Source organism: Protopterus annectens, chromosome 6.part0 (assembly GCF_019279795.1).
Source record: "Protopterus annectens isolate FY-2018-M chromosome 6.part0, PAN1.0, whole genome shotgun sequence".
Lineage (NCBI taxonomy): Eukaryota > Metazoa > Chordata > Ceratodontiformes > Protopteridae > Protopterus > Protopterus annectens.
Genome location: NC_056737.1, coordinates 1895621089 through 1895637138, shown reverse-complemented (window position 1 = coordinate 1895637138; position 16050 = coordinate 1895621089).

The following is a 16050-nucleotide window of genomic DNA, read 5'->3' as shown; positions in this document are numbered from 1 at the left end:
ATTATCTTGCTGTACAGAGACCAGATACATCTTGCAAATAATTATATTTGTTTATAAATAAAGTACATAAAGGTATCTGACATTGGGCAGTCTATATTATCACTTGATTTGGTTGATAAATTTGCATTATTGTACATCATGCTTGAAATAGTTTATTTTGTATGATCTAAACAAACCTGGCATGTATATCTTTCTTGAGACCACATGGCCTGGTTTCCATCAGGTGTGTAAGGAGGATACATGTCAGAGGTGCAATAGATAGTACAGTTGATCTTGGTGCTAGAAGATCAAAAGTCTGTGGGTTCTATTACTACTTCAGATGATTGTACTGGTGACACTGCAATGCAGCTTTAGGATTGTGTTGCACTCCTGAGAGTGTCATTCGATGGGAGAGATTTTAAACCAAGGTCCTATTTGCTTGAGTTTGTGGTAGCTAAGGTGGATACAAAAGAAACTATGACACTTGTCAAAAACAGTAGAGGACATTCCCCAGTGGTTTAGCCAAATTTCTCGTAGTAGTAGATCCCCCTAAAAAGATGCCCCTCACATAGTGGAGCTAACCCTCTCAACAAAAGTGTAAATGAGTATGCTAGTTAGTGTTCCATCAAAGTTTGAAAAAGCCAGTTTTTTTGTTAATTTCCTGTTTCATTAAAATCTGCCCATTGTCAACAACGACATCAAGAAAAAATAAGGTTTAGGACGATTTTCCTTATCCCCATGTTGTGCAGTCTTGGAGCTAGTATATTTAGAGATTTTTAGAATGAGGAATGCACAACCTGCACATTTGAGCAGTACAGAATGGTCTTGATGTCCCCTGCAAAAATGCTGATTTTTACATTTGTAGCACTTTTCATGGTGTGGGTATTTGATCGTGTGTTTTTATTTAAATTGAATGTGATTATTTTTGTTAGTGTTTAGCCACACACCCTGCTAAAATATTCTTTCTAACGTCAGTCATAAAAGCTGCTTACCATGTACTTTTGTTCAAATGGAATTGTTCAGTAAGTGTAACACTGACTGTAGCTCCCAACTATAAACAGCAATGCTGGCACTGAATCAGTGATATCTGTATTGTATCTCAACATATGCAAATATAAGGTTATGCATTCTGAGCTGCAGCATTTCATATTCCATGCTTGTATCTTTGATTACTTTTTTAAATGTATAGATACGTCCACTAGCTGACCTACCCATTGGTGAGCAGGACATATGAAGTGCTTTATGCAATTTATCTTTACTAAGGTTTTTAACTCTTCACAAGAACATTGTAGGCCACTATCACTGGTAATCTGTTCTGACAAAAGACTTCTTGCTAGTATTATTGGTAAGACTTTTAACAGTCTTTTTTTTTCTGGCAGTCATCTTTATCCAATTAACCTTTGACCCTTCAGAGTGGGCACTAAAAGGAAATAAGAGCACAATGAGTCCATAAATGGTTATGAAGACTCAATATACATACTTTGCCACAGCAGTAACAGCCAGTGCCATTTTTGTAAAGGAACTTGTGGTGACCATATCCTGATAAAAGTGGACTTGTAGTGGGGCATACTGGACCATGTGACACCCAGTATTTGAGTTTTTTAATCTCAGTTTGGCTGCAAAATCTAGACAATCACAAGGTGCTACCAGACAGAGCTTTCAGTTTAACAGTCTCCAAGTGTCCAACAATTATGCCGTCTAGCACACTGGCACATAACACAGGAGGACTTTCCAATCTACATCAATGAAATAAAATTACCTGGGACATGGGTAATTATTTCATTAACACAGTGTCTCACTCCATGGGGCATGTCTTTTATGGATAAATATACCTCAGGGCTGGTCAAACAGGACAATGCACTTGAGCTGCTCCATGTTCAAATCACCATAGGCAAAATCCAATACCACTTTCTTGCAAGCTGTAATTACCACTCTATGACCCATACCATGTATTTAAACTTATTGGAAACACTCACCATCCAACCCAATACCGTATTCATGGGTGACTTTAATTATACCACAATTAACTGGGAATCCTATACAACACAAACTGTATAGGCACAGAGATTCCTGGATTTTGTAAACAAAAAACTCCCTGGACCTGACTGTCACTATACCAGGGCTGCAACCAACCTGGATCTGGTCCTCACAAATATGGTAGAGTGCTGTACATGCCCTAGTGTAACATCTTCCCTGGTAAGGTCTGACCAGAAAATCATCTCCTTTGATGTAAAAATTAAACTTGGACCCCCAGCTAAATCTGTAATTTTCAGGAACTACTCTAAGGCTAACTTCCTGCTGTTAAGTGATAACCTGACAAAATTTCAGGCCCCTATAAACTCCGAGAACACTACTGTCTATGCAGAGTTGGTTACAGGAAACTCTATACAAGCATGTTAATTGCTGCATATAGATAGCTGTAACCACCAGGAAGAAGTACAGAACTAACTCAAAAAACAAGCTACCCTGGTGGAATCAGAAAATCAATAGGCTGTAGAACAGAAGGAAGACAGTCATGGCAAAAATTACAAGGTGCAGCATGCAGCAGGATAAAAGCACTCTCATCAAACTAGACAAACAATTCAAAGGACAATCAAACGTCAACCAGAAAACATTGCGATGTGACTATATATGTTTATATATTTTTACTAGCCTGGTATGACTTTTAATTTTTGGTGATGTCACTAATTTTTAATTATTCAATTACTAAGCTGTTATATAAAAGGCGGGTAAGGGCTTGATTCGTTGTTTGCTAATGGTCTGAGGAAGCCTTTTGGCGAAAACGCTTACCTATCTACTGTGCTCAAATAAAACTTTTTGGAGAATGAGTCATCTATGGACCTTTTACTATTCAACACTCTTGCCAATTAAGTTTTGTTCGATTGATGCTGGAGAATTTATTCTGCACTGGGTTGCTCCTAAGCTTAATTGTTTATTTTACTTATATACTTGTCCGTGACCAGCTTGGGAGCATTAATTTCTTGGTGGTTTGCATCTTTTTTATTTCTTGTACATTACCATGTGTTTATCACTATTACCACCTGGAAACCATGACAGAACAACTTAATAACATCGTGGAATTACTATACAATCCAGGAAAAGCTATAAATGATACCACCTACCAAGCTCGGTTTTTGAGCTGTGTTGCCGGGGATGCCAATCCACTGCTCACGTACGAGGTAATAACAACAGGAAATGAAAGTGTCCACGATGCGGTTGACTTCAGTGCGTTAAGTGAAGCTTTTGCTCTACAAGAAACAGACTTTTTGAAGCTCAAACAACTGCAGAATCAACACTATCATTTTGAAGCGTGCATCCAAAAGAAGATTATACTGAGAGGGCTCTGAGTATTAAAAATGCCTACCACTGGAACTACTTATCCGGAGCTACTCTACCGATGGCAGCAACTGTACATCGAGGTGAGCATGAACTATATGTCTCTTTTAAATGAATTCTTTTTACCAGAAGAAAATAGCCTTAAGGAACATATAAGAAAACAACAAGCCGAATTATTAAAGAAATTTCCAACCATAGAAGTTGAACGGTTGATGGAACTGTTACTTGACCGTGTCTTTCTGTTCGAGAAATGGCTTCTCGAACAGAAAAGGCATAAATTACAATGGGACATCTACGATTTATCACATGGTCAAGTCTTTACTTGGCCTTGAAATGTTAACAATGGACAAGGTCACTGCAAAGATGGCCGCTGTTCTGTAAACACTGCTACTGCATAGCTCTCCAAAACTTATTGATTAATAATCAACCTAGAAGGAAGACCTGCGCCTTTTCAAAATAAATACTCTGAGTGAACAACTACAATTAACCTCCAGATACCCTAAGAAGGAGAAATTAAAATAAAAGAAGCATCAATTACACCAGGATTGTAAAGGATTAACTGGAACTGAGAAACAAAGGAAGGGAACCGTGTGCTCAGAGCTTACTGCAAATCCACCTTCAAATTGGGACGCTTTATCATCACCAAATGTCCAAAGAAGATAAAAAAAAATGGACTTCACAACAACAAAAAACAAACTCTCTGAGTTACTATCACCGGAAAAAGATTTAAATGCTAAAAAATAGAAAACAGCAAGACAACAAGATGCTGCAAAATCTGGGACAATAAATAAAACAGATCAACTGACAAACATGGATGATTTAAAAATAGCTTTTCTACCTATTCAAGAGGCAATTAAAGACCTGTCTATTCAACTGCAGACTTTTGGATCTTCCATTAATCAAATATTGCAAAGAATGGATAACTCTGAAGCCAAACTAGTGGAAAATGAGGAAAAAATAGCCTTACTATCCAAAAAATCGATGAAGCAGACATAAAAACCATGCAGGCAAAAATCATAGACCTCGAGGCAAGATCCAGAAGGAATAATATAATCATAAGAGGCATGCTGGAAAATATACAGCACAATGACCTGATCCATTCCATAACTGATGTGTTTGCAGCACTTCTAAATGACCACAAAACAGCACAGCAAATAGTAATTGAGAGAGCGCACAGAGCCCTGAGAGAAACACAAACTACTAATACACCAAGACCAATATACGTCAAGTTGCTGAACTTCCAAGATGCTAACAAAATATTAACAAACACAAAGCAACATGGGGGGTCTATACTTGGAATAATAACAGAATCTTCCTAACCCAAGACCTGCTTCTACAAGTTAGACAAGCTAGACAGCTGCTATTCCCCCTATTGTAAGTTTCTGATAGACAGAAAACAAAAATTTCAAATGAAATACCCACATTCTCTAATATTCTATAATTTTTAAAAGAAAAGAAGCAAAATCTACCTTTTTGAAGGTTTTCAAGAAAGTTCCCGACCTGGACAGCTGAGTGCACCCTCCGATGGACCTGGCATTGCTTCCAAACTCTGTTTCATATCGTGGAAACAGTCGAGGACTTAATTTTCCCTGAATTTACCTTGTCCAGCTTCAAGGCCTCACTTTTAAAGTGGCATGAACTGAAATCTCGCTATACGAGTTATGTGAACCTCGCTAAGTAAATTACAGCATCGAGGTCTGTCCAGCGTTCCCACGCGAGTAACTGTAAACTGATTTCCGGCTTTTGAGGGCTCTCTGAGGAGGTGGCGCTCCCGGAAGTCCGACAACAGAATTAATCCCCCGTCAAGAAGCTAAGCAACCGGCTTAGCTGTGTTGAAGAACATAAAAAGCTGAAGAAACTGTAAATAAAAGAAAAAATCATTTCAGCTATTCAGGTAGTTAACATTACAACTAGCAGACATGTTTTCTAACTTTTCCTGTAGACTCCCTTTAACTAAAGTGACTCGTACAATAAATCACTTACACTTGAAACAATTCAAGCTACTCACAAACATACAAGACCAGACACCAAACCTCCCTCAGTGCTAAATGTATCAGATGCATCAATTATATTATCCCTTCATTCCATTAAGCAAATAATGGTATAAAATTCTGAGGTAATTCGCTGTTGGTAACCAAACCACCATTTACAGTGGATTTCTTCAATACTATAATTGTGGCAAATGTATAAGCCAATATATTGTTTTTAAGCATAAAGGTGCCAAGTAATCAAAACACTTGCAAAACAATTTTGAAACAATACTGGCACTTCATATACATTTAAACTCTCCAAACTCACTTACTTACTTTTTGCAGAGCTTTATAAAACGGTGATTAACATCACAGCTTAAAGTTTGTTTTTTACACATGATTATACTAAAATCAGTTTGGTGGAATAAATTAAAATGTTCTAGTAATGTTAAACTTCTAACTGGTCTGTCTGTTAGTGGAGAGTATCTTGTATATAACTATCTCCAAATAGTTCTAAACTTATCAATTTCATATTTTCACTAGTGAGTTACAAAAACAGTGATTTACTGAATTATGTAACATCATGAGAGGAAAAGAACATCAGTAATTAGAAAAGTGGGTGCATAAACTAAAAATCTATGATCAGAAACTATTGCTTCCAGTATTGTAAAATGTACATATCTTTTTTGGTACCCACCTAAATGTTTGTACAAATGGATATACGTGATCACACAGGATTGTATGCTTATAGGGCACACTAAAAAATACATCAGAGTCTTATAGGTAATTAAAAACAATTGTTAAGTATAGAATGGATGGAAAATGAAGAGATGTTAAGACTCTTAGTGTTAATACGAGACATAATCAGTTAATAACCTAGAGTAATGAGGTAAACAGTTGTTAGAAGTTCAATTACTTTTAGTAACAAGTAGATTAGAAAGAGGTAATCTGTACTAATTTAGGAACAGGTTTGGGTTATAAAGGTTATGTAATCTTAGACAACTCATTTCAAAGCTCATATAAGGAGATGCAATTGTTAAAGCAATGTTATTGGGGAATGAGTATGTTAGACTTTGTATTAATTAGGGTAGATGTTACAGGGCTATTACATTTTCCTTACCTTTCAAATATTAACATTTATGGTATACATATACTAAGAATACAAATATTTTCAGAATCTAAATTGGGACAGGCCCTGTTTAATTCCTGGTCCAGGAGTATAGTGGGTAGGCACGGGGAAGGGGCGGGAATGAAAGAATGCTTTCGTTTCATATTCTCCTTAGAAATAATTGCAACCCAACACAGGTACACAAACATTCAAGATCACTACTACAACAAGAAAGAAAAGTTTCATGAATGTGGGAAATAGATTCATGGAATATTAAAGGGCTTCAAAACATCAAAAAAAAAACTGTTTCTACATGTAGTTCTGAAGGCGAGAGCAAGCTGCATATTAATCCAAGAAACCCATTTAACTACAGAGCAATGGTCAGAAATAAAAAGGAAGAAATGGATAAGAGAAATTATAGCTTCTGAGGGTAGAACCAATAGCGCAGGAGTAGCTATAATCATTAAGGACCAGTATCAAGATAAAATTCTAGAATCCAAAACAGATAAAGAAGGCAGATGGTGCTATGTAATCCTATCAACTCCTACCTATGATAAACCTATTCTACTGTTTAATCTATATGCACCCTGTTATAACCAACACGTTTTTTTTTGCCTCATTGTATCCTATTTTAAATCAATATAAAAACCATTACATAATAATTGGAGGTGACTGGAATGCATATCAAAATCCTAAGAAAGATAAATCAAGTCCACAGGCAGCATATAACAAACAAGCAATGTTTGCATTAAATGAACTAAAATATGATTTTAACATATATGACCCTTTCACCTTAACAACCCAGATAATCCAAATAACTTTACATTTTACTCAAGTTGCCATAAAATGTGGTTGAGAATTGACTTTTTTCTTATTTCAGAAAAACTGAAAAATTTTGACCCCTCAGTATCAGTGCACACTCGGTTTCTATCTGATCACTCCAAAATAACTTTGAACATTACTAAAAACACCAAAAGTAGCATACCTTTAAGGGGTTATAATTGGTCGTTAAACCCTAATCTTTTAATTAAAAGGGACATAATCCAGGAAGTTCAAGACATACTTAAAATAGCTACAGGCAACTTAGGAAAACAAAAACACCCTCCTGACATTGAATGGGCATCAATCAAAACTCAAATAAGAGGTATCTTTCTCCAAAAAGCCTCTTATTATAAGAAGATTCAAACTAGTGAAATCCAGCAACTGGAGGCTAAAAGTAAATAATTAGAATAGGATCTAATTAAAAACTATAACATTCAAATGGAAAAGGAGCTATTGAAATGTCAGAAAGACCTTTTTATGATTCACAACAACAGCCTATCATTTCAGGAATCTAAAATTATGGCAAACTATGCTAAACATATTCAAACACCATCACGGGCGCCAGCAAGAATGATTAATCAATCCAAGACACCTTCTCAAATTACTGAAATACTATATAAAAATAAAAGTTATACAAAAACTGAGGATATTATCAGCATTTTTGAAACCATATACTCACAAATATATGGAGAACAAGAACACTTAAACATAAGCGATATTGGGGGAAATTTTCTTCAAAAACGTAATTTCCCGAGAATTAATGAGGAACAGAAAAGAGAACTAATAGAACCAATAATCATTGATGAAATAATAACTACAATTAGAAAACTAAAACCACATAAATCTCCAGGCCCTGATGGGCTCACAACAGAATTCTATAAAACATTTCATAGTGCATTGGCATAAATCTTAGCTCATACACTAAACTATATTATGAACAACAAAATTAATGACATTCACTTTACTGCATCCAAAACAATATTCATACCTAAGGAAAAAAATGATCTACAGAACCCGGACAACTACAGACCCATATCACTACTTAACTTAGATACCAAAATCCTAACATCTATTATGGCCAACAGACTGAAAAAAATTACAGATATTATCATCTCAAATGAACAATCTGGTTTCTTAATAACTAGACAAACCACTGACAATACACTAACTCTACACACATTAATTTCCTATGCTAATCAATATAACCTAAATATATATGCACTGATTATAGATGCACAGAAGGCCTTTGATAGAGTTAACATAATTTTTTTACTACAGATTTTACCATACTTTAATTTTCCTCAAGAATTTATTCTAACCCTGCAAGTACTATATAACAATCCTTATACAGCTCTATATATAAATAAAACCTGGTCTAATAGAATACAAATTAAAAATGGTACTAGACAAGGATGCCCCCTATCTCCCTTATTGTTTAACTTATATTTAGAACCCTTATTCTTACATATCAAACAAAACATATACAATAATGCTCCAATATTATTTAACACAACAATATCCTTGTCAGCTTTCGCTGATGATCTTAATATATATTGCACAACACCAGTCTCAGACACTGAGAAAATAATGTTGGCTATTAAAGACTTTTCTTCAATATCAAATTATAAAATAAATATAAAAAAAACATTTTTCTGTTAAAATCACCAACACCCTTCTCACTTTTACCACTGATAAGACAAATAAAATCTGAAGAAAGAATTAAATATTTAGGAATTATATTCTCCACAGATAACAAAAATTTCTATCTTAATAACATTAAACAAAAGTGGGACCACATTCTACTGGATCTAAAGAGATGGATAAATCTGAAATTACCAGTATTAGCAAAAGTTTCAATTATCAAAATGAATATTTTGCCTAGATAATTATACATTGTTATGTCTTCACAGTTACTAATACCCAAGAAATTTTTTAAGCAAATTCACATGGAATTCGCTAGATTCATTTGGGACCCGAAAAAATGTAGAATTTCGTATGACAAACTGATCACCAAAAAGTAAAGGTGGTTTAGACCTTCCAAATTTCGAATATTACTACTTGATTATTAATGCAAATAGAACACTAAGAATTGCAAATTTCAATTCACAAGAAATTAGTTGGTCTCCACACTGGGTAAAACTAAACTTTAAATATATTCAAAGTTTGAATATAAACCCTAAAGCGCTACCTTTCTTAAATAGTGAAAATATCAAAACACATAACTTAATGGAACCTCCCAAAAACTCTGTTTTACTAACACAGAACCTATTCAAAATAATGGGTCTTTTTCAACATATGATGATTCTATAGCCCATTCATAAAAAACGTAATCTGAAAATTAATAATAAAATAATAGACCTGGAAAAATTTCCACTATTATCTCATATCACGATTCAAGATTTACACCCATATTTAAATTGTTCAGCTCAAGAAATAAGAACTCAGTTGGGCCTTCCAAAGATGTATCTGACAATCCTAAGACAGAATAAAGAATTATGTATAGGTTACTTAAATAATACTAAGATTAATAAAGATGATCTGAGGAATTGCAACCTACTATGGCAAACTCTTTTACAAAATAAGAAATTTATATCATACTCATACAAACTAATAAAAGAACTGAAATTTCAAGATGATATACTCATATCTAAATATTGGAGAGATAAACTACCAGCGTTAGACAATTACAGAATAGAGCAAGCGATTAATTTAACTGTAAAATACACAACACTTCAAAAACTAACATTTACCCAACTCATGATATATAATAATGCTTACTACACACGTCTTAGACTACATAAAATTAACCCCAAGAACTCACAAATGTGTCCACTTTGTAAGGATGAAACAGCTGACCTTCTGCACATGTTCTGGAGTTGTAAATGTGTTTTCAAACTTTGGAATTCACTGAAATTACAACTTCAAAAAATGGGATACCAAATGTCAACACTCAATTGGGAATTTACAATTTTACATATATCGCCAAATAATTTATCAAAAATCCAGAAATCCACTCTCATAAATATTTTCTTATTAATAAAACTTTACATAGCAAGCAACTGGTTAAGACCATCTACGCTTTCATGGAACAGCTTTAGGACTTTAGCGATAAAACATATTTTAGCTCGCAAATACATATTAAATAAACATAGCCAAAAACATATGAGTTTGAAACTTTGGGAACAAATTTTCAACATTATACTTGCATGAATCAGCGAATAGAGGTTACACTGATAATACACACAATTATCACCCACAACAAGATGTAGTAGTACTTGATAGGAAGGGTAATACAAAAAAAAAAAAAAAAGAAAGTTTTATCTTTTGTAATACCACTAAATGTTGAAAGCATTCTTGTAAATAGTGTAAATATGATGTAAGTGTTATTAATGTTTATACCAACTGTATAAAACCTGTACTTACTCTTGTGAAATGTTGTGTTATGAATGGAAAAATAATAAAAATATTATTGAAAAAAAACAAAAAAAAAACAATGGACAAGGTCAAATAAGGGGGAGACATAGATTTGTACATACATCTACATCAGAATCTATGAATATGAATTGTTCTGTAGTTGATGCTAATACATTGAACAATGCTAATGCTGAAAATGTTGAAAATGTTGAAATTATTGAGAACAATTTTCCTGCTAGTGTTAGTAATGCTCCTGATATGTCAATATCTGTAGATAGTACTAATACTAGTCATGGTGGTGATTGTACAGGGTTCAACAGGGCCAGTAATAACAGAGGTCAAGAAGTAGTTAATAACCACCTTAATAACATTTCATCTACATTAGTTAATTCCAATTCACTTAACCATGAACCAGTAGTAAGGAGAAAGATACCCCCTTCTAACAGTAGCTCAGGTTCTATACACCGCCCCTTTCCCAGTCACCGACATTCCAAGAAGGGGAATGAGTCGATCCATGAGCAGAGGGAGATAGAAAAGGAAAGTATCTGGTGGAGAGCAGAACGGTCCCACCTTGAAGAAGATGTGGGAGAAACTAACACCAACATAGTATGGAACATTTCACATAGACCCCTAGATAAAGATGAATTAGAATTGTTGAATATCGGCCTTTCATTCATACCCTTGACAGATACTATTCTGGATACTAAATTGTTTGTTCATAATGTACAACTGAAATTACTTTTGAAAAATAAAAATAATAATGCTCATGTTCCACGTTTCTCAAAACCACGTGTGTTTATTCTTAACTACCATCCTTTGCTAGATGCATTCAGTAAAATGGTTGAGGAAGACGTTCATAATTCATGCAACCACCTTTATAAAAATAAGAGAGGTAATTTATCATACAGACAAAGATTAGCATTAAGAAGACTGAAAAATGATAGGAATAGCATTATTAGGCAAGCCGACAAAGTAGTAGTGATGGACATGGTTGGATATAATTGTCTCATGAATGAAATGCTTGATGAGAAGAGGTTCTACATGTCTATGCCTTTCGAAGATGTTCAGACTTGTGTAATAAGGGTTTATAACATCTTAGAGGACTTAAAGAAAAGTGAAATTATCAGTGCAGAATTGTTTAATTTTTTCTGGGTTGAGAATCCTTTGATACCCACCATTCAAGGCCTACCGAAGGTACATAAGGACCCAGCCCACCCCACAATGAACCTATCATGGCTGGCAGGGGTTGGGTGACTGAACCTATTTCGATTTATATTGAAAACATTTTAAGGCCTGTAGTTGACATGAATTCTTTCATCCTTAAAGACACAAAACAGTTTCTGCTAGACCTTTATATTAAAATGGACTCAATAGAAGATACCCTCCCTTATTTTTTAGTGACATTAGATGTTAAGTCACTTTTCACAGTCATTCCTAATCAAGAAGGCCTAGAATGTATTCATAAGTATCTTACACAGTACACTGAATTTGCACCTACCAAAGTAGATTTGTTGTGTTTCCTATTAGAAATAGTGTTGGAGAATAATATCTTTTTATTTAACAATGACCTGTTTATACAAAAAGATGGCGTAGCAATGGGCACGTCTTGTGGCAATAGCTACGCCAACTTAGTGATGGCTACTTGGGAAAGGAAATATTTATTTTCCTTACACAGTTTTCAGAAATTTGTGATCTTCTACAGATGTTTTGTAGATGATCTCTTTCTCTTGTGGACAGGTAGTAAAAGAGAATTGAATGCTTTTTTTTGAAGAAATTAATTCACTTACCAATTATTTAAAATTTACTATAGATGAATCTATTCATAGGATTAACTTTTTGGATGTATATATAGAGGGACTGAGTAATGGTAAACTTAACACTGGTGTCTATAGGAAATCCTGTTATAGGAACACTTTGTTACATAGAAGGAGTATGCATCTGAAATTTGTTTTTAATAATATTATTAAAGGACAAGCTATCAGATTCTCCAGGCTCAACCCCACCCAAGAGGGGTATGAACATGAAATAACAGATTTAAAATGGAGGTTGTTAGCCAGATCATATAATACTTATGAAGTTTCTAGTTGTTTTCAAAGTATTAAACAGTATAGGAATGATAGAGCTTGTCTATATTTCTCTGATAATGGTAGAAATATGTACTCTAGTAGTTATAACTCAATGAGAGTAACTAATAATGTGAGTGCTGCACAGAAATTTTCTTTATTCTTCACACATGACTTTACTCATGTTAAAGAAATTATTTACAAACACTGGAGGGTTTTAACTGTTGATCCACAAATTAAAGAAATTGTGGGTGAGGATCCACAATTTACATTTAAGAACAAGAACTTACATAGAATTTTGTGCTATCCAAAAATCATAGAAGATCCTAGTAATGTTTCTTACAGTAAAGGCACTGTTCCTTGTAATAACTGTAATTTCTGTTCTTATATTTATAATTACAACATGTTTGTCCATCCAGTCACATCACAATGTTTTCTGGTTGACGTTGTTGCTAATTGTAATACTGAACACGTTGTTTATCTTGCATTGTGTACCTGCTGTCCTGCCTTCTATGTAGGTAGAACTGATAGAAGGCTCAGGGACAGGATACGAGAACACCTATATCAAATATGTATTAAATCTAGTACCAATGCCTTATCCAAACATGTTCTGGAAACAGATATTTTGCATACTTTTAAATTTATGATCCTTCAGGTGAACACCCCCAGTTCTAGGGGGAGAGATGTCAGAAATTATACTGAAAGAATAGAGATAAAATGGATTATTAGACTTAAGGCACATGTTAGTCCAGGTCTGAATGATAAAATCCCTTTAAAACCTGTCTTGAAAAACAGGAGACCAATTGTTAGATGAAATGTATACACGTTTTTAAACTCAGAGAATAATCCATTTATTTTTAGTTTTACAAGCATTTTTGATTTATTTATAGCAAGGTTCCAGCAATGTTCTATATACACATATATATGTTTTGCTCCTATTAGTTTAGGATGTGATTTTAAATATATGATGATAATATCAAGCTTCTGCATAAGGGCAATGTTATACATACACAGATATATATATATATATATATATATATATATATATATATATATATATATATATGTTTATATATTTTTACTAGCCTGGTATGTGACTTTTAATTTTTGGTGATGTCCCTAATTTTTAATTATTAAATTACTAAGCTGTTATATAAAAGGCGGGCAAGGGCTTGATTCATTGTTTGCTAATGGTCTGAGGAAGCCTTTTGGCGAAAGCGCTTACCTATCTACTGTGCTCAAATAAAACATTTTGGATTTTATCAAGAACGAGTCATCTATGGACCTTTTACTATTCAACACTCTTGCCAATTAAGCTTTGTTTGATTGATGCTGGAGACTTTATTCTGCACTGGGTTGCTCCTAAGCTTAATTGCTTATTTTACTTATATACTTGTCCGTGACTGGCTTGGGAGCATTAATCTCTTGGTGGTTTGTATCTTTTTTTATTTCTTGTACTTTATTACAACCATTTCATATACTCATAGGTATAGTCATGCAAACCCATGGCAGCAGATGTTATGGCTGCAAATATATGATATGGCAATTCTGTATATGTGTGGGAACTGAAACATGGAAATACATGTACAGAAAGAAAATGTCACATAATGGTGATGAACAGGCATGTACAAGACAGATTGCATTACATGGCTTAACTGAACTTGTTAATATTATGTGATGCATGTGAAGGTGCTACAGAGCAATGCAGCACCGTATTTTGAGGAGATATGTTAAAAGGTGCAAGTGACACACAAAAAATGTTGCAACATAACTCATGCATAAATTGCACAATTTAAGGATGTGTGAAACCTCCTCAGAAAACACAAACATGATATGCACAACTGTGAAGAGAAATGTACCACTGCAACCCAAAAGTGTTCAGTAGGACCCATAAACACACAGCCACATGACGATGACATGCACCTGCAACATGGCAGGATACAACATGGAAGTATGCCTTGAACTGTGGAAAATGTAATCTGTGGGGAAACTCAACCCATGGGTGTAACTTGAGTCAGAGGCATATGCACAAATACATGGGGGCAAATCAAATGGAGGTACATGATGAGTGTGTAACTGATGGGGTCTATATTAGTTCGCCAAAATGTATTTCTAGTGAACACATCTTCATTGACCCTGTGACAAATGGAGATACTGCTAGGCCAGCTATCTGGAATTTTTAAATAATTATATGTCTTTTATGAATATCAAAATGATTTATATAAGATGCTTGTGTTGCAACTGTATTAGAACTGTATGTGAGGTGTATACCAACTGCTTGAAGGTATTTGCAGAATGCTGTTTGAAATGTAGCCACTGTGTGCCCTACTGGAAAAGAACAGAAATGTACATGCACTGTTGTAACTGTTTAAATGTATATATTTTAACAGGGGAAACTGGGATACAGGAATTAACCTCAATCTAGTAAATTTCAGAAAAATAGCTGAAATGAAATTACTTTATAGCAGCTGGAAACAGAATGTCTATACTAGGGAGCTCTATGTATTGTCTTTAAGGTGAAATGATTACTAGTTTTGAATGTAAAAAAAGGCAATTGTTTTATGACTTCCAGCATCTGCCAAAGAGCTGAGGTCTATGTATTTTCACAGGTAGATGCTAAATACTGCTAGCTTCCAGCAGAGGGGGTTTCACCTAGGATAGAGTCAGATGACAAGAAATCATGTCATTCTGCAAGCTATATTAGCAGTATTTTTTTATATTAATTTAAGAAGTCTCTCAGAGAGAGACAGAGCAAGAGAGAGAGAGAGAGAGAGAGAGAGAGAGAGACAGCATTCTATATTCTGTCTTAGACCTGGCAATGACAAGAACCATTCACCACATCTGACTTGCTCTGATGAAGTAAGTTTCTAGGGAGCAGTACAATTCTCTTAGATATAGTCAGGAATATAGCAAAGCTTAGTTTAGATATTTTTCATTATTTGTAACTGTCCTGTAATGTTGTTTTAAATATTTCCTGTGATTTTGAACTCTGATGTCACTGTGAATATATACTGAGTATTTTCTTGCTCTTTTATTAGCTATCATTAAATATATTTAAACCTTTCATTGTGGCTGATCTTTTTGAGACATATGTAAGTTTTGAGAGTACTTGTATATTTATGTGGTGACTCTGTACGGGCCACTACTAATAGCCTCACCCTTAGTCAAATTACCATTTATATTAATATTAATATTAGACAGCAAGATTGGGTACCCTTTTTTAAGGGCCTTAAAGTAGCTGATAAGGAGTTGGCTGGTGGCAGTGATAACCACGTTATAGTCTGGGCCAAAGGGGGCATAGCTAGTAAACCTGTGCCAGCCTTTCCCAGGTGTGTGTGTATGTATAAATCAAACCTCA